At 41.4% G+C, this 22628-nt stretch overlaps 1 long non-coding RNA gene across 1 annotated transcript; it reads left to right on the plus strand.

The window, feature by feature from the left end:
* Window positions 1-319: 319 nt before the first annotated feature.
* LOC139183586 (uncharacterized) lies at window positions 320-21965 on the plus strand. Its single transcript, XR_011567067.1, has 3 exons — window positions 320-711; window positions 18407-18482; window positions 21841-21965. It is a non-coding gene; the product is annotated as an uncharacterized lncRNA (long non-coding RNA).
* The last annotated feature ends 663 nt before the right edge of the window (window positions 21966-22628 follow it).

Here is a 22628-nt window from a genome sequence, read left to right on the forward strand (position 1 = left end):
GGACGAGGTTCACCTCCGTCCTTGTTGTTCACTTGAGAGCAGTGGAGAGGAAAACGGTCCCCACGGGCGGACTTTGGCTTCTAGAGCCGCGGTGCTCGTCGGTCTCAGCCTCGCGGAGCCTCCGCCGGGCTAGGGCGCGGGGGAGGGGCGGCGGGGGAGGGGACGGGGAGAGGGGATTTGGGGCTGGGGGGCTGGAAGCGCTAACAAGACCTGCTGGGAGGATTGGCGTCTGCAGGCCCAAGAGTGACTTGGGAGCGCTGGGTGAGGAGGTGGATCTCGGCCTAGTCTGCTTGTGCTGAAATAGAACTCTTATTTCGAGGAAATCAATCAATCCGCAGGAAACAAAAATGGAAGTCGAGGTTTGGGAAGACTTGTCACTTCCCCGACTTGAGTGGTGCGGGCTGGGGGCGGAGACTTGGGAGACTGAAGAGAGGCCCTTTCTCCCACCTCAGCGCCTTTCCCAGGACTTCTAGAAGGGAGAATGACCCTCCTCACCTCCCTTTCCCAACCCACCCTGGCTCGGCTTTCAGTCCCTTTCTGCACCTCCTTTTCCCTTCAAGTGAGAAAAGCCTAGTTCCCGAGCTGACGGAGTCGGTTCCCTCGCCCCTCCCGCTTCCACGCGGGTCCCCCCCCCACCTCCCCAGCCATCGTTACTGCCACCACCTCGGTTCCACTCAATCGATTTTTGCTGCAGGTCAACATTTATTACCGGTGAGTGTGAGGGTATTTTTTCTCCTTCTCTAGGTCTCTTAATGATTTCTGAGCTAGTTGTGTATTAAAGTGCTTAAAGGAACTTTTAACGTAATCTATAGCGTGAACACCAGCCTCCTCCTCTTGGGATCAAAGATGGCGAGCTGGAGGTCGGGGCCCCCAGGAACCCAGGCATCCCGAGTCTTCAGTCCTGGTCGCCCACCTCTGGGCCCCTGAAGCTGGGAAGGGCTGGAGCAGGAACCCCGCGCAGACCGTTCGCGGTCCAGGGGCTTTTCCTTCCCGCCCCCCTCACCTGTTACTCTAATCCTTTCTCTGGCCTGTCGTCCTTTTTTAAACTTAACATTTTTAAGGCCCAAACTCGTCTTCTCCCTAATACTGAATTCAAATTGGTGGAGATCTGGGAAAAGGTAGATAGAGCCCACATTTGTTTCAGTTTCCCCCCACTTCCTAAATCTGAGTTTTACGGCCCACAACACGATTAGAAATTTAATTTTTAAAAATACGTTGTGCAGCCTGGCCCTGTAGGCGGTTTGGTTAGGAAGCTCATCCTCCCCTTTTCCTCCTGGCCCTGTTCTTTCTCCCACCCCCACCCTCTTCCTGCGAGGTGCTGAAACCCCGGAGTCACTTTAGGAGTAGAACCAAAAAAAAAAAATTAATGGGAAAAAAAATAGAGTCTTAAAAGTCCCAATATTCCTCGAAAGCCCCATAAATTAACCCTATGAAGAGCGGCGAGTTCTTTTAAGAAGAGTCTATAAAAATCTAGCGCGATCTCGAAGGAGAACGACCCTCCCCCGCACCCCCGTCGAGAATGTGACCAAACAAAGGTCTGTCCTGCAATCCACACCCTAATCCACGGGCGCCCTCGCCGCCGTCGCCAGGGCTCCCCAGCCTCCGGCCGCTCTCAGAAGCTGCAAAGCTGGAAGTCCCCGGCTCGCTGCTTAAATTTTTGAGAGGAATGGGGAAAAAAGGAGGGGGGGGGGGGGGAATGTGTAATCAGATCAGAGGCATTTATGAATATAGAGTCCCTATTGATTGTCTTATAAAACCCCTTTGCAAGCTGCAGTTAATCTGAGCACAAGGAGAAGCCAGAATCGTGGCTGATGGAGGAAAGAGAGGTCTGGAAGTAAACGGGAGAAATTTCTTATAGCAGATTTTCAGCAGGAAATTTTAAAAGCTCTCCTTTCTCTCCCAGCCTTCCTAATCTGAAAGTTGCATTTTAACTGAAATTGAAAAAAAATAATAATTGAAGATGAGATTTTTTTAAAAATGGGTTATGAGGAAATCCGATTTTAGACACGTTGCTAATTTACTTTTTCAGGTTTTTACTTTGATCTTAAGTTTATTTATCACTGGCCCCACCCCACCCCTAAAAGGAGAACTTCTCATTGTCTTTCTATCTGAAAAGATAGAAAACAGAATTTATTGTGCATGGGATGCATAACTCCATTCACTTCCGTGCTGAGCATTTTATGCACTTTATATAAATGTTGATTTTAGATTTTGTTTGAAGATTAGAGAAGGCCTGGAAGAAATAAAATAGCCTGTTAAAGATGTATTTAATTCTACTTAGTTACCTTTAAAAAAAATCATTGCTACTCCTGTTGTAACAGTGCGCTGTTAACAATTCAATGGCAGTTGTAGAAAACAGGAGATAGTGGAAACTAAAGTTACTCAGTCAACGACTGATTGAAAGAACCATCTCCTGTTAAAAGAAAAAATTTAAAAACATTAATGAGTATACGGTAAAGGTGTTTACTTTTAGGGGGCTGTGTGGGGAGCTGCATTTTTTTTCTCCTCTCAGAAGGGCTAAGAGAAGTTCAGACTCACTGGGCCCTCCCTGAGCAGGGTGTGTATCACCATCCCCTGACATTGATGGATCTTTCCTGAGCCATTTCTCCTATTCTGTTGTTCCTGCAAAAATGTTTAAGGTGTTTGCCCCACCCCTTGCTTTCTATCTTTTTCTCCCCCTATCTTTCCCCCTCTTCTGTTTTCTTTATCCACTCCAAAGTGGGCTTTTTGTTTATATGCTTGCTTGCTTGTTCTCTAACAACTTAGAAAATGACCCGCTCACTTGTACCAGGACTAAGGCTTGGGGTAGTTTCCTTTGAGCTCCGAGACTCCCTCTATCAATGCTTCCTCCGTCCAGGAGCTGCGAAGTCTTTCTGGCTCCTCCAATAATTTGCAGCAGTCCCCCCTGCAGGCAGTCCTGGGCAGGAACCTTTATCTTCCTTCCTTTGGGGAGATGAGACCTGGAGTAATTTCTGCTGTCCCCGAAGAGTCGGTGGAACAGCATATGGAACGTGACTTGGAACCACGACTAATGGTAACCTAGTTTGGGGGCACTTTCTCCGTTCTGCTTAGTACCAACAACCCAACTCACTCAACCCTGCTTCTCTAGGCGGATATCTGGGTGGGGTTACTGCACCCAGGTGAAACTTGGTGGCATCTTTCTCGGTCCTCCCGGATGAACTGGCACAGACTTCTCTAGTGTCACTTTACGCGGCCGCCTGTGTTGGATGGACCGTGAGTCTGACTGATACACCCCGCTGCATGTGGCCACGGCAGAGGTGGAGACCCTGCCGGCTGTCCCCAGCGCCACAGAAAGGGATTTGCCAACTGCCAGAGCCCAGGGCGACAGACGACAGGTCACTTTGTTAGGAAATAAGATAATATTCAACAAAAGAAAGTAAAATAAAACCCTTCTTAGGCGGGCGCTGGGCCTCCGGGCGATGTTCATTCACACGGCTCTCCTAACCTCAGTGCCTCCACCCCAGCCTAAAACCCATGAAATCATAGGAGCCACTCTTATCTGATGAGGCCGGGTCTTGTTTGTCAGATTCTCCGACAGGGGCGAAAAAAATCCCGTCTGCAAATTCAGGGCTGCAGCTCCCGGCGCGAAGCTCCCCTCCCCAGCCCGGAGCCTCCTTGCCTCGTGCAGCCCCGCCGGCCTGTCAAGCGCCCCGCGCCTGGAGTGCCAGCCTGGACAGCTGACCCGGGCGTTCTGGACCCCTGGATTCTGCAGGGCCACGCGGCCCAGCCCTGCGGGGGACCCGCGAAGGAGCCGCTGCCGCACCTGAACGTGCTCCCGGCAGGCGGCATCACCCTGGGCCTCCCTGGACGCCCGAACTGTGGCTCCAGCACCACTTTGTATTGACCACAACAGCTGCTTTATCTTGATGTTCCATTTTTTGGCCGGCGACGTGGGAGAAGGGCGGTGGCCAGACGTGCCGCCTCGCATGACCCTGACGGTATTTTCAGAGGCACCCGGAGAAGCGGCGGCCCAGAGGGCAACCTACGCACCTCCGGGGACTCTTCTCGGGTCCCTCCGGGCAACAAAACTGGAATCTAATCCGCAGCTGCCGCCGCCCGCCCCCCTCCCCCCCGCCTCCCGCGGCGTGCCTCGCCTGCCTGCCGCCCCGGGCGAGCGTCGGACCCAGGCGGCCAGGGCGCCACAGCCTGCCCTTAGAGTCCCGCTGGGCCGAAGAGCCCGCCGCCCCTGCACGCGCCGCTCAGGGCCTGGGCGGCGGCGTCGTGGGCGGTCGGGGCCCGGCCAGGGCGCGGCCTCCCGGCTGCGCTTCCAGGGACGCGCTGGGCTCTGACCGCGGATCCGCCTGCTTCTCTGCCCTCTGGGAATCCGCTTAGGGAGGCCCTGGCAGGAGGAGACCCCCCCCCCCCCCCCGCCCAACCCCGCCCCACCGCATCCCCCTCACCCTCTCTGGGGCTTCTTCGCCTTCGCTCCCAAGCGGCCATATACCTTGAATGGGTCTTCCCTGGCTGCCTCCCTCCAAGCTGCCCCTCCAAGCCCCGGGGTTGAACATTAACCAGTCGGAGCTATAGAGTGGAGTAAAACATTACATATAAAAATGAATCATCTATCCGATCCTGGGAGAGAGAGCCTATAGCGAGCTCGGCGTCTAGCGCTGCCTCGGCCATGTTACCAGTCCGACGCACCGACCCTCCTGGCGGCCACTTCCCCAAGGACCAATGCCGGCGGCTGGGGTTTAGTGGGGGCTGAAGGGCTCAGAGTTCTCGGATCAGTCTTTCTCCTTGAGGAACCTAATGTCTACACCTTCTAACACAAGCTTATGTCCTTTCCTCCCACACCTGAGGTACACAGAAAGGTCTGGAACAGTTTTTTCTCTCTTCCAAAGGTTAGTGGGAGCAGCTACTGTTCCAGGACGAGATGCAGCCCAGGGGATCTGGAGAGCCCAGGCTGAGCGGTTGATTCCGGGGATCGAGCCCTAGCTCTGGCGCTCCAGGTGGACCCCGGGAGGCAGGGCTGGGTGGGCAGGGAGCTGAGCCGGAGCCGGTCCCGAGTGGAGGCGTGCAGTGGGCGGTGCAAGGGGCGGGTGTCCGGGTCCCGAGTCTTGAGACCGCGAAAGCCCTGGCCGGAGATTTCAGGCTGAAATCCCAAGTTCAGGTCCCACGCCAAGCCGCACTCGCCCGGTCCTGCCTTCTTCCTACTCAGACCTCTTGTTTCTTTAAACGTAAATGATAGAAAGTTACAAGGGTGCTGACTCGCGTGTTAGATCCACGTGCCCAGTCCAACGTACAGAACTTACAAGAAGATAACAAGAGCTGGAAAAGCAGTGCGCCTCCTGAGTTCTTGTGCCCTCACCTGAAAACGTTACGAAGGTGATTCCCTTTCTGTATGTCTGTCTCTGCCTGTCTCCTTTCCCTCTCCCCGATTCAAGGAAAGAAAGAAAGTGTCTACAAACACGAGAAAGATGTGATGTTACAAAAGCTTTCAGGACTCGCCAACCAAAGTGCACAACAGTTCTTGAACCTCTTAAGAAGATTGGTTTATTTCTATGCAAAATAGCTGCTTTACTCAGAATAGATTGCCTGACCCATAATAACCTCTCAGAAAATATTTTTTGAACAGGTGAACTTCCCTCCCCTCCCCACCTCCACCGTATCAGCTCATAATTTTTACTGAGAGCATTCACCCAAATCTTTGTGTTTGGGTGTGTGATGAAGTGGCTGTGGTGGCGTGGATGTCTGGGATGAACTCTGCATCATTCCATTACTCTCGTGGTCATGTCCTAGCTTCTTCAAAGGCCACTGCTTCTCCTTCAGTGTGTTCATGTTGAAACTGAGAGTTTCCAGGGATGGGGGAGGGTGGTAACTGAGACAATGGTGAACAAGGTTTTTCAGAGAATCAGCAGGCATCAAGTATGTGGGAGTATTATGTATATGTATTAGTTGGGTACTAATCAGTTCCAGAAGAAATGGCTTTGAATTTAAGATGTGGTTGCAGGATGTCCACTGCTTCAGGCAGTGTCACAGCTCTAACTTCAGTGCACACAAAATTCTTTGTGATTCCCATCGAGCAATACAGCCCACTTTGTCATCACCCAGCTTTGTGTTACCCCTCTTCCCCCAAGAAAAAGAGAATTGACTCAAATGTTCTAACCCTTAGCTTCCCAGAGAGAATGAACAGATGAAAGGAAATGAATTTTTTAAACGGTAGGAGTCATGCTCAATTGCCCTCTGGTGACTTAGAGATACAGAGAAACATAGATGGATAAAGGACATTTATTAATACTTTAAAAGATGTGTATGGTTGGGGAAAGGGGTATTATAAAGGGTATTGCAGTGCTCCAACTATCTCCTCCCACTATCTCCTCCCTCACCAAATTACCATGTTATCTGACACCCTCAATCTATTTGTGTCCTGGGTAACAGACAGTTTGACCAAGAGGTCATAGACTACAGGGCTTGGGTGATTGGATACAAGTTTGACAAGAAAGGAATCTGAGTGAGGGCCACAGTGATGGCAGAGAGAAGATGAGGCCGCAGTGGCTGGAGCAGCCTCGCAACGCCAAATCTCTGCCAGGCCTTGCATCACGTGCAGTGCCTTGTCAGGGAACAGGGAAGCAGGAAGAGCTAACTGTACAGCCTCATCCGTGGAATTTCAGTATCTCTCCACATCCCTTTTCTTCACCTTCCCATTATTTCCTGCCTTCTTCATGTATTCCTATTTTGCCCTTCGCCCATCTCTGGAGCCTCTCCCCAGAATTCTAGCTGCTACTGGAGTAAGCATCCTCTGCTTGTCCCCATTTGAATTAAGGCTTCAGAGTGTTTGTAGTATTTACTCTTCCAGATAGGCAATGTTTTATTTAATTGAGGGTCTTCTTGTAAACCATTTGTATTTATAAATATGGAGTGCTTGAATAAACAGTAAATGTGTCAGAGCCAATAGGTAAAGCACGCGATACAGGAGTCTGCCTTTTCCTAGCATCAGGCACTGCGCACATTCTTTTAAAAAGCCGCATTGCATCCTGGGTATCCTGGAAGGTTCGGTGAGCACACTCCTTTCATCCCAGGCAGCATTAACCTTAGCATTATGACTACCAAAGTAGTAAATCTCAATTCAGTTTACTCTTCTTATTTTGGAAGTACCTTCTCTGCCTGAAACTATCACTTGTGGGTTTGTACACATTGTAAAAATTATACATTGCAGGAGAAAACATAATAGTCCTGTGTAGAGTTTATATACTAATGTGAGTTCTCTGAATTTTTCCACTTAAAAAAGCATTTAATTTTCTTGTGTTATATCCTATTGTTATTATCTTGGCAGTATTTGTGCTGCAAAAGATGCTTAGCAGTATTTTTTTAAAAATAGTAGTTTGTATATGTTACTCCCAAACTCTTAATTTATCCACTGACTTTCTCCTGTGGTAACCAGGAGAAAGCATCCTCTGCTTGTCCCCTTGTTTTCTATACCTATGGTTCTACTTCTGTTTTGTAAATTAGTTCATTTGTATCACTTTTTTTTAGATCCCACATATAAGCAATATCACATGACTTTTGTCTTTCTCTGTCTGGCTTACTTCACTTAGTGTGACAATCTCTAATCCATCCATGTTGCTGCAAATGGCATTATTTCATTATTTTTATGGCTGAGTAATATTCCATTGTAGAAAACTATTTTTCCCCCCATATTATGCCTTTGTCAATTACCATGTGGGATGTTTTAATGTGAGTTAAGATTTCGGGGGTCATTTTCTTTTAAGCTTTTTGTGGGAGCCTGGCATAGTACTTGCTATATAGTAGATGTTCAATAAATGCGAATTGATCAAACAGTATAATTAAAACTTTGTTCACAAAATTAGGGTTCAAAAATATTAAAATGTTAAATTGTCATAAATTAAATCTCAGATTAATTCTAATTGATCTCTAATCTTTTCTTGACAAATCAAATATGTAAAAGAATTCTATAGAAGAAATTTCATCTTAATCTTTTTTATCATCATTACTATCATATTTATGTCAGCATTTTTAGGATGATGATGAATCATATATTATCGGGGTTCATAAGATACTGTAGATATTTTAATGTTTAATATATCTTTACTAAAATTAAAAATTAAAAAATACATAGCTTGGGACATGTGTGTGGTGATGGAGACAGAAAGGAGATGTGTGTGTGTGTGTGTGTGTGTGTGAGTGTGGAGGGGGCTATAGAGACACATAGATGACAGAATTTTCCAGCTTACAGTGTCAAAACCTAGGATCACTTTATTAATAAAGAGATTATAATCTCCAGCTCTCACAATTATTTTACGCTTTTAACAGTTTCAGTATTCACAAATATACAGTAAAATTCAGTGCATCAAAATATACTTGGAATAAGTTGTATTTTCACTTTTATAGTAAGAGATGAAGAAATTTGAAAAGTTAAGAATGTTAGTCAACCTAAAAACAACAAAAAAGTGTTAACCCAATTAGACACTGATTAAAGTCATAAGCTAAACAAACCATAGCTAATTTTATCTCTGTTAATTGTTGCCCAGTAAGCTTCAAATATTTTTTATTAGTTTATTGGTGACAAAATATCCCTTAGATCACTTATCCCATCCACTCCCACTTTCCAGCTGCTACTGTAAAAAATAAACATGCTTCAGTATACCAATGGGAGAGTGGCGTTACTTTTGATAAGACACCTCTGAAGCACTTAATATTTCTTATTATACCAGAAAATAAGTGTTTTGCCTTATCATGCCAAATAAATGAACAAACAAGTAAAGATTGGAATGGTAGGGAGTTACAGTGTAGTTGGTTTTGCAGTGCCTGTAGACCTTTCAAAAATCCCAGTTTCTGCTGGAGAATCACTAGTCCTGGCCTGGCTGTCTCTTACAAGGCACTCTAAGGAGGGTTAGATTACTGAGGATTAAAAAAATCAAGAAGGAGGATGATTGGGAACTTACAAAATGTGATAATGTAGACAAATATCTCTGATTGGTCCAGGTACTATGCTGCTAAGTCGCTTCAGTCGTGTCCTACTCTGTGCGACCCCAGAGACGGCAGCCCACCAGGCTTCCCCGTCCCTGGGATTCTCCAGGCAAGAACACTGGAGTGGGTTGCCATTTCCTTCTCCAATGCATGAAAGTGAAAAGTGAAAGTGAAGTCACTCAGTCGTGTCCGACTCTAGCGACCCCATGGACTGCAGCCCACCAGGCTCCTCCATCCACGGGATTTTCCAGGCAAAAGTACTGGAATGGGGTGCCATTGCCATCATTTAAAAAAAAAATAACAAAACTACACACTCATAAAATAATGGGCCAATATTATCTTGATAGCACTCTACATATATTTTTATGATTGTATTTTGATTTTATTTTACTAGGAATTTTTCTAAATGTATATAAAAAGTGATACAGAAGATCTGAGTTATTGAGTTCTTTCTCTGAGTCAATGAGCAGTATGATTTTCATATATTATCTCAATCAGTTCTCACAACAATCCTATAAATTAGGTACTATTACTTTCTTATTTGACAGGTGAGAAAATTTAAGCTCAAAAGTAACTTGCCTCAGGCTACCTGGTTAATGAATGGCAGAGTTGAGCCTAGGGCAGGACTCAAATCAGGCACAATCTGACAAGAGGCTGGTTCTCTTAGCAAACTTAGCAAACTACTTAGCACTTAGCACTACTTAGTGCTTAACCACTTAGCAAACTACCAGTGTGAAGGAATTTAGTCTTCTGCATCATTTTCTGTTGATGTGATCATAAAACACCCTTCATAAGAGGCACATATGTTAGGGAAATATATGAAAAGTGCTATGAGAATGATATTGCTCAGTTTTTGAGATGAATAGTGTTTGAAAAAATGATGATTACAGCGACTAAGGCAATCAAAGGTAAAGTTGTTCTACACTTTTCACGTGTGTTTCACGGTACATTTCTTAGACTAAAGCAATAAACACAACCTAAAGATATTTTGAAATGTGACATTTTAGGTATGATAGGTAAAGGAGCAAACTTGCTTTTATTAAAGAAAGGATACATACACAGAGAGACGTCAGTTGGCATACGATCAAGTGACTTTTTTCTTGGTCTTGTAGACTAAAACCTGCTTCCCTCTTTCTCACTCTCACTTCCATTGCCCCTTTGGAGACTGACTCTAGATCTCAGCCTAGACAACCTTAGTGTGGAAAAGGCCTCACTGACATCTTGGCATTGAATCAGGTTAAGGTGCTCCTCCTGTGTGCTCCCACACCCATATCACAGCATACAACACACTTCCATGAATTAACACCTTTGAAGATTATAGGCCAGTTATTTTGAAGAATGTCTCATTTGTGTGTGTGTGTGCATGATAATTTCAGGTGATTAGATTCACTTTGCGTATCTTCCATGTTATTGAAGTGAAGCTATGTCCTCAGGCGCGCAATGTCCACTTAGACAATATTTGGTGATGTCACATTGATACCGTAATGAAGGTGGGGTCTGTTAGTTTCTCTATTGTATTGTCACACTTCCCCCATTGTAGTTAGTATTTCACAAGCAGCTTTATGGTGAGGAACTGAAAACTCCTGCTAACAACCATGTATGTGAGTTTGGAAGAGGATTCACCAGTTCTTCAAATGTCTGCAGCCCTGGCCAACAGCTTGACTGCAACCTAAACTCCTTCCAGATTCCTGACCCTCAAAACTGTGTGAAATAATAAATATCTATTGTTTTAACATGCTAAGTTATAGAATAACTTGTTACATTGCAATAGGTAACTGGTGCACTGTATCTACCTCCTGTCTTCTGAAAGTTTCTCACTTTTCATCTGTTACAGTCTTTTCCCCTTTTCCTTTGCATTTAGAGGTTTATTCTATTTTTCCCTTTTCTGCTTCCATTTTAATTGTATTGAGGGGAAAATAAAAATAAACAAATGTGTTCAATTCTCCACATTTTATCAGAAGTTCAAGGAGGTGAATCTTAAGTACAGATTTGAAGAGAATAAAGAGTTGGACTTAACAATGCTGTATAAAAAAATTTGAGACAGAAGACATATGAGATAGATGCTAAGAGGCAGAAAAGTATTTTATAGAAAATAAGCAACTGGAAAAATTTTAATTTCATATTTAGTAAATATAATTCTTATTTTTACATATATAATTTTAAGAATAATTTCTTTGTCTGTCCAGCATCATACTCCTGTAAACAGAGCTGACTACCTTCAGGAGGAACTGCTCTTCTCTTTACTCAAATTCTGTCATTCTAGTCAGAAGGCTGGTAACTCTGGTCCTATCCTGAGAGTTTTCAAATGAGATATAAAGAAGAAAAGCAGTCTTTTTCACAATGAAGAGATGAGACATCAAAAGTCAGGTTCTTCAGAACAGAAGGTTGCCGTGTCTAGTAAGAGAAAGCTGACTCAGAGGAGCAGAAATGAGAGCTGGCTGGAGAGAGTTTAGTGATGTCTCTGTTCCTGTGATCCTGGAAGTCCAGCTGAATCCACGCCCTTCCTGAGATTTTCCTGCTCAGGTCAGCATATTACTTGTTTTGCCCATGGTAGTTCAATTCTAGTTTCTGTTAGCGCAACCCAAGGAGTTCTTACTTCAGCCGTGCCCACTCCACCCCCATAAACAGTCATCTCCCCTAACGAGAGTGGAAGAAAGTGTCTTTGGAGCTGGGATTTGAGATAAACTTCTCAGGTCCCCAGGGGCTCCAGAGTTATACTTCGTAGAAAGTTAGTATAACTTACTTTCTTATAAGTAAGTTATATTTACATAGAAAGTAAGTATAAAGTATATATACTTTCTACTTATGTAGAAAATCTCATCTTCCAGTGGCTTTTTGCTAACACTGCCTGGGGAGTATTGAGGGGGTGAAGGAGAGTTGTGTACATAAACACACACACTCACACCTGTCCAGCTTTTTTGCCAACACAATAATATTTACTGAAGGTCTATTATATTTCAGGCACTATCACAAACATCTGTTCTGCATTAATTTAAGAAACCAGATTTTCAGACTGTTCCTAATTATAGATGAGATAATACATTTCATGTAAAAGATGTTAAATATTAGTCTTTATGAATTAGGAAAGTTATGAGCAAAGGCTCATTCTATGCACCTTTCTATACCTTCTCCAGGTTTAAGCATCATGTGGGTGTCTCTTTTGCTTTCATAATAAAAGGTTAGCCCAAGAAACTTGAAGCAAGATTTCAAATGCAAATGCTATTTCAATATTACTATTTGAATGACTTGTTTCTAAAGACATTTTTAAAAAGGCGATGAAAAATGAACAAAAAGTCCAAATTAAACTATAACTAAATAGCGTGACTTGCCTTGAAATTCTAGCTTTATTCATGTAAGTCTGTATCCTCCAGCGAAGCGGACTGAAACAAGTCAGCCCAAATCTATATAAACAGACTTAAGTTTGGGAGAGCTGCAGTGTTAAAGGCATTAATTCCAACTTTGACTATTACTTTGAAACTTGGACAAGTAGTGTCTGTCCAGTAATTTTTCATGTGTTTTTCCCTACCTCGGTCTTCCTGGGGGAAGATGGTTATGACAGCTTAGAGCTCTCTTCTGAAGAAATTTCCACACTGGCAAAGGTACTAACTTTTCACTTTTGCAGTGGGTGGTCCAGCACAGAAATTCCTCAGTGGCTGAGATTCTGGAGTCTGACTGGGCCTCCCATAACTTACAGTATTTAAACATAAATTTTATATGTAATTTAAGATGTGAACTGTTTTAATTAAAAATGGGTAATTAGATTTTTCCCATTGGAAAATTTAAAGGTGTTCCTAGCATATTCTGTAGAGTTAAGACTATAAGTCTGCATCAAAAATTAAATTTTTTCTTGCTTACTTTTTAAAAAAATGTAATTTATTGACTTCTTACTTCACTTTTCCAGTTTTTATTCTGTATTCTCTACCTTTCTAATTTTTTTCTTAATGGTTAAATATACACATATATTTTAAATATTTAATACATTCATAATGTTTTGTTTTCTAAATAATTTATTTAATAAAAAGTTATCAAACACTGTTGTAAGATTCTGTGCTAGAAACAATAGAGGTTACAAAGGTAATAATAATTTATTAAGGCAAGTGTTCTATATCCAACATCTTTTATGATAACAAATCAATGAAATAGGTACTGCTACTCCCATTTTGGGCTTCCCTGGTGGCTCAGTGGTAAAGAATCCACCTGCCAATGCAGGAGATGCAGGTTTGATCCCTGGTCGAGAATATCTCCTGGAGAAGGAAATGTCAACCCACTCCAGTATTCTTGCCTGGGAAATCCCATGGACAGAAGATCCTGATGGGCTAGTCCCTGGGGTTGCAAAAGAGTCGGAAACAACTTAGCGACTAAACAACAACAAATTCCCATTTTACTAATGAGGAAATTGAGATGCCAAGAGATTACTTTGCCTAAAGTCACCTAACTAGAAACTGGTAAAACTAAATTTAAACCTGGGATTGTTTGACCCCCAAAGGTTTTTCTCTTAACCACACTACTGTGTTTCTACTTGTTAACCTGAATCAATGTATAACACTCAACTCATTCCATGAAGGCTCCAACTCAGAAACACCTCTAAGTAATGTAGATGTGCTAACTATGACACATAGAATGATACAGCCTATGTAGGTAGAAAGTTTAAGATATACAAGAAGAGGTAAATCACGTAAGCATATAAATGAAAGCTATCTGAAGGAGATCAGCCCTGGGATTTCTTTGGAAGGAATGATGCTAAAGCTGAACTCCAGTACTTTGGCCACCTCATGCGAAGAGTTGACTCATTGGAAAAGACCCTGATGCTGGGAGGGATTGGGGGCAGGAGGAGAAGGGGACGACAGAGGATGAGATGGCTGGATGGCATCACCAACTCAATGGATGTGAGTTTGAGTGAACTCCAGGAGTTGGTGATGGACAGGGAAGCCTGGCGTGGCGTGCAGCGATTCACGGGGTCGCAAAGAGTCAGACACAACTGAGCGACTGAACTGAACTGAAGTTAGAACTGAGTAAGTATCTTATGAGTGGTACAAAGTACCTTGGGCTTTCAGAAAAGAGTGAGTGTACTTCTGGTTGGGAGGATGAAGATGGTGTGTTTGAGATTTTTTTTTTTTTGACTTTGGAAAAATGGGCAGGGTTTTAATAGAAATGGAGGAAGAGCATTTCACGCAAGGAAACAGCATGATAAAGATTTAATAGCAACTATGGGATGAGTTTAGTGAACCAAAAATAATCCAACCTGGGGAAGTAGTGGAAGATTTAAACCGTGGTATTGATAGTGAGAAAAGAGGAGACAGAGCTAAGAAAGGTAACCAAAAAACTACATTGGATGAGAGGGTTTATGGAAAGGACAAATTCAGATAAACTTAAAGTGTCTGAGTTACAAACTTCAGTTATTCTGACTAAATGATGATGCCATTAGCAGAAATATGGAAATGCTATTCATTTGAAGAGTAATTTCTTAAGTTGGGTGAATAGGAAAAGGAATCATGGCAAGGCAGATAGGGAGAAATACATTTTTGGAATCCCAACATCAGGAAGTTTAGGTTTTCCTGGTAAAAATTCCCCAACTGTCACGTTCAACCAAGAATGATTTTACTGAGAAGTCAAGTTGGTGGCAGAGAAGGCAATGGCACCCCACTCCTGTACTCTTGCCTGGAAAATCCCATGGATGGAGGAGCCTGGTAGGCTGTAGTCCATGGGGTCTCGAAGAGTCGGACACAACTGAGTGACTTCACTTTCACTTTTCACTTTCATGCATTGGAGAAGGAAATGGCAACCCACTCCAGTGTTCTTGCCTGGAGAATCCCAGGGACGGGGGAGCCTGGTGGGCTGCCATCTATGGGGTCACACAGAGTCGGACACAACTGAATCGACTTAGCAGCAGAAGCAGCAGCAAGTTGGTGGCAACCTATTCTGACTTTTAAGGCAGCCAAAACTTGACAAAAACTTTTCATTTATTTGTCAACTGTATAAGAAAATTCATACCATTAGATAGCTTGATATGGATTCAGACTTCGAAAACAAAAGCTCCTTAAATGTCATTAGATTGTCCAACTTCTTTTAAAAATCAAAAATAGTCAAAATTTGATAGCTTTAAAAGCTCTCCTATCTTGGACTTAGGTAAGGTGTTGATACAGACAAGAGGAACTGGGTACCAAGAAACTTGAGGGAGGGAAATTCATGATTTCTTAATAATTTATTAATCAAAAGCTATTTTTAAGGATCAGTTGGGCATAGGGCATCTTGCTAAATACAGGGGAAGAAAACAATGACAAAGCAGTTTAGTGGGCAAAGGATAATGAATTTATTTCACCTCATAATTTTGCCAAAGGCTAATATTTTGTGTACATCCATAGCAAATAGGTTACATGTTTTGGGTTTCCAAATTAGAAAATTTAAAACATTATAATCTTTAGTATGTATTTCTTGAGGGCTTTGTCTATCTGATTCATCAGTCTTTCAAAATGTGTTAGAGTTTCCTGATGAAGTTGGAGCTGCCCATTATTTAGCATACTATATCGACATGGTGCATGGGAGGACTGGACCCCTATTTATAGAAAATTAACTTAATAATGTATGTGTTATTTCTATAATGGTGCAGGTTAAGATATATGTACTTACTTTATCAACTTTAAAAGTCTAAATAGGCCTAGAGGCACAAGTATTTAGCAAGTTCTTTTATCAATAAGTTGTACTTTTAAAATTCCACAATATAACCCACTTATCAATCATTCAAAGCTGAGGAATCTTGCTGATACGACAGAATTAACATTCAAAAAGATCTGAATAGGTCGAAATATAGAATTAAAGCTACTACTGGAATTTAATGATATAGGTAATTATTATAGTAAAAAAAATCAATAAACACCCAAAGTGATGAAGTTGGCTTAATAGAAACTCCTAAAAGCTAAGTTATCAGGGATTTTAGTGAATAAAGCAGACAGCCTTCATGATGATCCCAATTATTCCAGGCTCCTCTAATTCACATCTTGCAGTCCCCTTTCACATTAAATAAAGTTAATCTATGTAGGATTTGTGGAAATGATAATGTGTGGCTTCCAAGGCTGGGGCATAAAAGATATAGCAGCTTTTTGGGGGGATCACTTTCTCTCGGGGAGAAGTAGCTGCCATGTCATGAGGACACTTAGGCAGCCTTATGAAGAAACCCACATGGTAAGGATCTGAGGCTGCCTGCCAACACCCAGTCTGAACTTCCCAACCATGTGAGGGAGTATCTCTGAAGCAGAACCTACAGCCCTAGTCAACCTTTCAGATGGCTACAACCTCAGCCATACTCTTGAATCCAACTCACAGTAGACTTTGAATTAGGAACCACTTAGCTAAGCTGTTTGCAAATTCCTAACTCATGGAAATTGAGATATTGTTGTTTTCAGCCAGTGAATTTTGTAGTAATTTGGTACATGCTAGTAGATTTGGGTGATGGCACCCCACTCCAGTACTCTTGCCTGGAAAATCCCATGGACAGAGGGGCCTGGTGGGCTGCAGTCCATGGGGTCGCACAGAGTCGGACACAACTGAAGTGACTTAGCAGCAGCAGCAGCAGTAGATGAGGGAGAGGCACTGGAGTGAGGCAGCGGCAGAAGTGAAAGTGAAAAGATGCTGAAGAAAGTACCAGTGCAAGGTGAAAATATTTGAACAGACTGTTATTACAAGTCTGATGGCTTTTGAGGAGGCTGCTAGTGAGGAAAATGTTATTGGAAACTCGAAGAGTGTCACTCTTAATTCAGTGACAAAAAGTGGAGCAACACTGTCACCTGCAGTGATGTAGGAACTAGAAAAATGGATCTAGTAAAATATATGATAAAGTGTTCATTCTGAGTGCTAAAGGTGCTCCTTGATTTCTTCTCACTGTTTATGGTCAAAGGAAGGAGGGGGAAGATAAGCTAAAAGAACAACTGTTAAACCAAAAAATGCCAAGACTTGTTAGTCTTGAAAATTCCCAGCCTCTCAAGATGCGAACCAATGGGAAACAAAGAATTGGCTTCTAAGCAAAGATCAACTCCAGGCACTGTCAGACAATCACTGTATAAAAATGAAGTTGAGGATATGACTATAAAATCCTTTGCTAAGATTTTAGAAAGAGCTAAGATTATCACTCATGAGAGTTGGCCAGACAATTAGCGCTTCAAGGAAGCTTAAGGGTGCTGTCCATCAGTAATCTCAGTAGAAACTCTACATAGATAAGGGATTATCTCGAGCAGATATGTAGGTGTGGCTTTTGTATAATGAAATATGGTAAGATTCACAGGCTGCTGCTGCTAAATCGCTTCAGTCGTGTCCAACTCTTTGCCACCCCAGAGATGGCAGCCCACCAGGCTCCCCCGTCCCTGGGATTCTCCAGGCAAGAACACTGGAGTGGGTTGCCATTTCCTTCTCCAATGCATGAAAGTGAAAAGTGAAAGTAAAGTCTCTCAGTCGTGTCCAATTCTTCGCAACCCCATGGACTGCAGCCTATCAGGTTCCTCCGTCCATGGGATTTTCCAGGCAAGAGTACTGCAATGGGTTGCCATTGTGGGAGACCCATTTAAAAAAGTATTTAATTGTTAGAAACAGCAGCAGCTTGGACTGAACGGAACAGAGAAAGAACAAAAGGAAAAGAGGCTTTGGACCTATAGGCAGGAACCAGACTGAGAAAACTACACAGATCCAAACCTAGGCCACCTTTCATGGAAAAATCAGTTAACTCAGAAGGCAGAAACCAAGAGCTTGAAAGTCAGAGCCAAGAGTCATGGAAAGTCACTCCCAATAAGCAGTAGGAATAAGTTCTAATGAAAGAACTTCCAGCATTTGCCTAGCTAGACTATAGAATTACTATGAACCAGGGATTCCTATTTTTCTCTTGCTTTTTGCCCTTTGAACAGGAACGTATATAATGGTTATGGCTTTCCAGGTGGCACTAGCGGTAAAGAACCCACCTGCCAATGCAAGAGACATAAGAGATGCTATCCTATTCTTCCTCCATGATTGTATGTTGCGGGGTTCAGGGGGGTATTAGAGGTGGGTGGACAGATGTCTTATCTCTTTAATTCACAGGTTTTTCAGATCAATGAACTGTTCTCAAAGAACCATACCCAGAGAACTTAATCCATATCTGGACCTCACTGAGACCAAAAAGGATTCTAGATTTTGAGATGATGATGTAATGGGATAAAACTTTTGGTGGTCTTGAGAAAGTATGAGTACAACTTATCTGTGGAAGGGAGATTAGTCAGTGAGGGATAGAGGATGGACTCCAGGGTCAACCTCCAACATGGCCCCAAATAATTCTTGCTGCCTGATATTAATGCCCCTGTTTAGTCCCTCCCCTCTCACACTGGATAGGACTGACTTGTATAACCAGTAGTATATGAATATTATGGAAATGACAACATGTGGCTGCCAAGACAAAGACATAAAGGATATTGTGACTTCTGCCTTTGTTCTCTCTTAGATCACTTACTCTCAGGGAAGTCAGAAATCATGTCATTTCATGAGGACGCTTAAGCAACCCTAAGGACACATTCATGGTAAGGAACTGAGCCAGCATGAATTTGACTGCTATATAAGCAAGCCATCTTAGAAGCAGATCCTCCAGCCCTAGTCAAGCTTTCAGAGGACTGTAGACCTAGCTAAGATTTTAACTGTAGCCTCATGAAAGACACTAAACCAGGATTACCCAGCTAAGTTGCTCTCAAATTCTTGAGCCACAGAAACTGTGAAAGATAGTAACTGCTCATTGTCGTTTTCAGCCACTAAAATTTGGGGCAGTTTTAATGAAATAACAGATAACTAAATCAGTGAACTGCAATTTCATGCTGCTTGCTGCTAAGTCACTTCAGTCGTGTCTGTCTCTGTGCGACCCCATAGACAGCAGCCCAGCAGGCTCCCCCGTCCCTGGGATTCTCCAGGCAAGAACACTGGAGTGGGTTGCCATTTCCTTCTCCAATGCATGAAAGTGAAAAGTGAAAGTGAAGTTGCTCAGTCACGTCCAACTCTTAGCGACTTCATGGACTGCAGCCTACTAGACTCCTCCATCCATGGGATTTTCCAGGCAAGAGTACTGGAGTGGGCTGCCATTGCCTTCTCTGAATTTCATGATGAAGCAATAGTTGAAATGACTGCTTAAGAATATTTTGTATTTTTTGACTGCATCAACTGAACAAAGGTTCCATATCAGCTATGGTAATAGTTCACTTCTAGACTTACATCAACTTAAAATATTGTATATAGTGTGAGTCATAGGCTTTGAAAGACATTAGCAAACACTTTGAGAGCACTAAAAGACTATCAGGATAGTGAAGACAACAAAATGTAACATGAAGAGTGTGTGAAAACAGCTGGCGTGCCTGAGAATATCTGGGGATGCTTTGCGTAAACTTGGGGGTGACATGGCCTTTGTACAGGTGTTTAAAGTATTAGCACAGGAAGCAGGTTATAGACACATCCAGCATGTCCTATGTTCCTTAAAAGGGGAGAATAAGAGCAAAAGGCTAAAAGTTATAGAACAACAGATGTTAAATAACACAGAGAAGCATTTTTGGATGCTTCTAGTTCTCTAACTAAAGAACAATGTCTTCACTGGAAGAATTGAAACACAGGCTAGATCATCACCTATGAAAATGCAGAACAGAAAAATCCTGGATTAGGATGTTGGATAAACTCTGCAAACTGTCTTCAAGGCTACTTTCTCATCTGTCTTAAGATATATTTATTCAGTTACTTGCAATAAAGAGCAGATTTATAGGAACTCCCTTACATGAACCTCTAAAATCTTATAGCAGTTTCATCACAGGTGACACAGTAGACATTTTGCAGGTCCATGGAATATAATTAGTGTTTTCCCAATTACATGAGCATCTAGAAACAAAGCAGAGAGATAACTATAGAAGAAAGATACTGTATTAGTTCCGAAGATTTTAAAAAACTTCCCTGGGACAGATGTATTTTCTGAAGCTAAGATTCAATTGTTTTGGCCTCATTTAAAGCAGGACATTGTGGATTAGATTGATTTATAAGATTTAAAGTCAACTTGTATATCACAAAGTACAAAGAAGGTGAGCATAAATAAAACCATTTTTCTGCACTGAGAATCATTTCATTATCTACTGTTTGAGGGACATCTAGGGGATCCATCATGTGCCCTATATGTATCTGTAACTGTTAAGCTTTCAATAAACTAAGCACAGTCATATAATTGTTGATAACAGAGTTGTGAAAAGAGCTGAGGTTTCTTAAATCTTAATGTAATATGCACAATTTGGGGGTTTCTTAAGAGCTATATTACTTTTTCTAGAGTAATAAGAAGGAAAACTACACAGGAGTTTCAAACTACTATGTAAAAAGTAATAACCTACAAGCATATATTGTACAACACAGAAAATATAGTAAATATTTTGTAATAACTTTAAATGGAGTATAATCTATAAAAAACATTGAATCACTATGTTGTACATCTGAAACCAATATAACATTGTAAATCAACTATAATTAAAGAAGAAAAACAAAAAATATACAGAAGATGGGTGAGCTGATGTCCTCATCCTTAAATAACTTCAGAATTATTGCTAACAAAATATTTGCAATTATAAAAACAATATGCTTGTAACATTTTATTAGATAATTTTGTCTAATGTAATAATATTTCTTTAAACAGAAACATAGGAAACAAAACTATACTCTTCACCAATTGTCTCTGAAGTTATTAAAGAACCTTTTCTCAGTTTTATTATCTATAAATTGGGATTAATACTTATGTACAACATACATGAATGTTACACAAACACTGATTTTTTATTGTGCTTTGAAGATGTTTCTGATAACTGTGAAATACTTTTTTAAAAAATTTTCATTTCTCAAATTTATTAAGACAGTGATCATATGTTCATTGAATAACGCATATTAAAATGCCAACCTTAAGTCTAAAGTAAACTTTTTTTTTTTTTTTTTTTATGTTACACAGGCTCAGTGTCCTGAGCCCTTCCCAGGGAATGTAAAAGCCCATTCTTAGGTTGCCGTCTTAGAAAAAGCTGATGTTTAACATCTTATCAATGATCCTCCAGGCTAAGCCTCCCGAGCTATTTTTCTATCATCATTATTTTTATTTTATATTACCAGTATAGATTAAGAAGAAAAATATATAAGGCAAAGTATTTATAAATATATCAACATTTGAACATGGATACTTGCCTTTCAAAATCTTAATTAATATGGCAAGATTTTTAGATTGTAGTTCAAAGTTTTTAAGTTCTTTGCTATATAACTGAGAGGGAATGTCTGCTTTTTCTTACTTCTTACAAAATGTTTCTAGCCTATGAATCTACACTTATCCTTGGGATCCACTGGGATTAACATTTATAAACTGCAAATACACAAAAAGCAAAGGGCCAAGGCTTTCCAAATAGGCTTTCCACTCTTTGTAGTGGTGGTAAATGAGGTAATATTAATTATCAGTAAGAAGAATGGAGAATACTCATTTTCAACATATATTGCAATTAAATGCAGTTTCTTTAAAAACTGAATTGGTCTGGGTTTAGAATCTAGAAAACATAAGAAGGTGTATTTCTGGTAATGAATGATAGGAGCATCCACTGTTTCATACTAGATGGCTACTTACATGTGCCATGTGGCAATGTTAAATATTTAAAATACTGAAAAATTAATATATTTAGTTCCCTTCTTAGAAAGGCTGAGGGCTTTTTAATTGAAAAGGCACTGTTGACCTATGTTTGAAGATTTAGTTTCAAGGACATTGTAGTACAAACTAACTAAAATGTTGAATGTCTTTGAATGTGGAATATAATTTTGCATTGCTATGTATTTATTTCCTATAATGGAAGCTAATCTCATATAATTTTTATTTTTATTTATTTATTTTTTTGCATGCAGGACCTTATTTCCTTGACCAGAGATTGAACCCATAATCACTGCGGTAGAAGCACAGAATCCTAACCACTGAACTGCTAGGGAATTTCTTAAAATTTTAAAAAGAAAATAAATTTTAAAATGTACAATGAATGTATTTCTCTTTTTTCAACCATTTTTAAAAATAAATCATACGCCAATATCAAAATATCTCATTGTTACTGACATACAGAATATTTTGAAAGTTCAATATCCCTTTTCTTTAAGACATAGCTTAAAGTAAATTTTCAGTGTTTGCCTTAAAGATAATTAATCCAGCCTCAACTTGTGTGATCCTTCACCCTAATAAATTGGTTCTCCCTTTGTGGCTTTGATATTTACAATTTAATTGGCACTATCAGAGCAACAAATGGTCTGTATCTTCATATTTTAGAGTATAATTTCATAGAATTTTTGATACATTATAGATCATAAGAGTCTATCATTAACTCAGTGCATTAAAACAACACTGGAGAAATAAATACATACAATTTTAGATGGTATAATGGGAAAGAAGAGAGAGTCACACTGCCAGGGATTCATGGTTACTTATCCGTTTATTTTTAGTCAAAAATAAGACTGAGGAGGTATTCAGCTCAGGTATTCAGATAGCATTTCTTTAAAAAGTGTTTTGAGGAAGGCAGTTTGAAGAATGTCTGGCCCATCGACATGCAAATAAATACTAGTAAATACTTGTAATTGCTAAAATCGACCATTTATATTCTAAACAAGTCACATTGATTGGAACACTGTAAAACTTCGCTGGGGCTTCC

Source organism: Bos indicus, chromosome 6 (genome assembly GCF_029378745.1).
Source record: "Bos indicus isolate NIAB-ARS_2022 breed Sahiwal x Tharparkar chromosome 6, NIAB-ARS_B.indTharparkar_mat_pri_1.0, whole genome shotgun sequence".
Classification (NCBI taxonomy): Eukaryota; Metazoa; Chordata; class Mammalia; order Artiodactyla; family Bovidae; genus Bos; species Bos indicus.